This window comes from Vipera ursinii (assembly GCF_947247035.1).
Source record: "Vipera ursinii genome assembly, chromosome: 1".
NCBI classification, from domain to species: domain Eukaryota; kingdom Metazoa; phylum Chordata; class Lepidosauria; order Squamata; family Viperidae; genus Vipera; species Vipera ursinii.
Window position 1 is genome coordinate 212,587,959 of NC_139512.1, and position 2,662 is coordinate 212,590,620.

Genomic DNA, 2,662 nt, shown 5'->3' on the forward strand with positions numbered 1-2,662 from the left:
TGATACTTAGTCCTCTGACCCATATCCTCCATCTTTATTATTTATCTTTTGCTGGCAAATGGTGCCAGGCTGACAGACCTAGAATATTAAATGCAAAGTTGAAAGATCAGAGCAGCTCCATTGTCAGATATTTTTTAACCTAACAAACAGCTTGAATTGTGACAAACCAAATAAACCTCTTTGTGATTTTTCCACCAGGTGGGACCTCACTTGTTTGCAGTCTACCAAGCTGGATTAGAAAACTCCTATGAAATTATGACTTAGACTCCAGTTTTCACCTGAAGGGATCTTCTTCCCACTGAGATAATATCAACCAAGGATTTTATTCCTGATAAATTGAATCTTTATATGAGAAAAAAAAGACAGAAAAAAAGAATAGCTATTTAAAAAGGCGCGCGCCTGAGCCGAACGGAACGAGTCGCCATGTCTCATACAATTCTCCTTGTTCAGCCTACCAAATGACTTGAAGGCAGGACTTATGCAGATTATGAATCTGTAAATGAATGTATGGAAGGAGCCTGTAAAATGTATGAAGAACACCTGAAGAGAATGAATCCTAACAGCCCTTCCATTACATATGATATTAGCCAGTTATTTGATTTCATCAATGATTTGGCTGACCTTAGCTGCCTTGTCTATCGTGCTGATATTCAGACATACCAGCCATACAATAAAAATTGGATAAAGGAGAAGATCTATGTTCTTCTCCTCAGACAAGCTCAGCAAGCAAGCAAATAATGGGGCACTGAGGGAGGGCACGTACAGCATTCTGTAGTGAAAGTCTTGTATTGTAGTCCACTATTCATTCTTATAAGCCTATGACTAGGACTGAGTCAGTTAGAACTGTAAGAGATTTGTTCAGTTCCAGAAGAAAATGTCTTTTACAGGAATTTAGTTTTAATTTTTTCACTTTACTTAGTTTTATTTTGTTCAGGGTCCTCAAGATTATTCACATCTCCTTCGCCATCGTTGCTATATGTACTCCTCAGAGAGGGGGGGATCAATAGTATTACTTGGAGGCAGTAAAAAATCATAGTGAAAAATAAAATAAATGCTCTTTAGTTAAAAAAGAGAGAGAGAGAGAAGATGGCTTATATTTGTATATGCTATATTGGTTTTGAAGTTTGAATGTCATGAAAATGCCTGAAGAATGCACAGTCCAAGAAAGTAGCTGAGGTTCCCAATTCATAAAATCACCCAGACACAAACACCATCTAGGCCTTATTTAAATATGTACAAGTGTGTCTTAGGAAGGAGATACAGACAGGTGCATCTTTTTACTCTATCCCTAATCTCAGTGGATTTCTGCAGCAAAACCACACCAAGGTTCCCCATTAACTCACATGCCCACAAGCATGGTGAGCTCCTGTCCTTGCCCCAGCTCCTGCCAACCTAGTAGTTCAAAAACATGCAAGTGTGAATACATACAATAGGTACCACTTCGGTGGAAAGGTAACAGCATTACGTGTTCCTCGGTGTAGAAGCCATGGAAGCATGACCATGGAAGCATCTTTGGAAAATGTTGGCTGCTTTGGCTAGGAAATGGAGATGTGTACCACCCCCTAGAATCAGACACGACTGGACAGGGGAAACCTTTACCTTTTTTACCTGTAGGCCCGACTAAAGGTTTGGATACAATGATAACTTCCTATCAACCTATACTTTTCATTGTTTCTACCGGATTTACCAAAAGTAAGGCCTACCCTGAAAAATAAGCCCTAGCTTGATTTTTGGGGATGGGCCTAATAGAAACCCTACCACAAAAATAAGCCCTAATTTTGGGGTGAGGCTCACACCTAAAAATCAAGCTAGGGCGGGGAGAGTGGAGCTGCCCCACATGCCCTGCACCCACATACCTTGCAGCCAGGCCTCTCTTCGTGCAGTGTCTGCTGCAGCCAGGCCTGCATTTCTCAACCACAGGCCTTTCCGGAAGGCCACTGAAGCCGAGGACCGAGCTATGGATTCAATCCATAGCTTGGTACTCAGCTGCAGTGGCCTTCCAGGAAGGCCTGACTGCAAAATGCAGGCTAAAATGAAGCTGCTCAACCACAGAAGAAGTGGACTGGCTGGGTGGGGTTTTCGATGCCAGAGGTGAGTGAAAAAGACATCCCCCCAAAATAAGACCTGGTGCCTCCTTTGGTGGGAAAAAAAATAAGACCTGGTCTTATTTTGGGGAAAATACAGTATGACAAGGATAGAAGAAGAAAAATCTGTTCAGGCCTGTTAACCATTTTCCCCACCAGGCATGGAATTACAATTCAGAGCGTAGGATGCGTGTCTTTGGGTCTAACCCACAGGTCTGCAACCCGCGGCTCCGGAGTCGCATGCGGCTCTTTCAGCCGTCTCCTGCGGCTCCCAGTCCTCTGCCATATGCAGTCCAAAAAAAAAAGTGGGACTAAAAAAGTTCAACCAATCAATTCAAATGTGCAGGGTAGGTGCATATCTCGCCTTGGCTCCGCTCTTCAGTCAAACCCTGTTCTGCGCATGCGCGCATGTGCACACATTTTTTTGCGGCTCCCAGTTTTTCCTTTTGTGAGGGAACCGGTTCCGAGTGGCTCTTTCACTGTTTTAGGTTGCTGACCCCTGGTCTAACCCAAATCCAAACCCTGAAACTATTACAGTAGCACAGTCAGCATCTATTCTCCAAAAGGTAGGACAAGAA

General features: G+C 43.2%; 1 pseudogene across 1 annotated transcript; it reads left to right on the forward strand.

Annotated features, from left to right (window-relative positions):
* Positions 1–423: 423 nt before the first annotated feature.
* Positions 424–1,061, forward strand: LOC310632436 (enhancer of rudimentary homolog; annotated as a pseudogene). The gene has a single exon. The product of its transcript is annotated as an enhancer of rudimentary homolog (transcript).
* Positions 1,062–2,662: the final 1,601 nt, after the last annotated feature.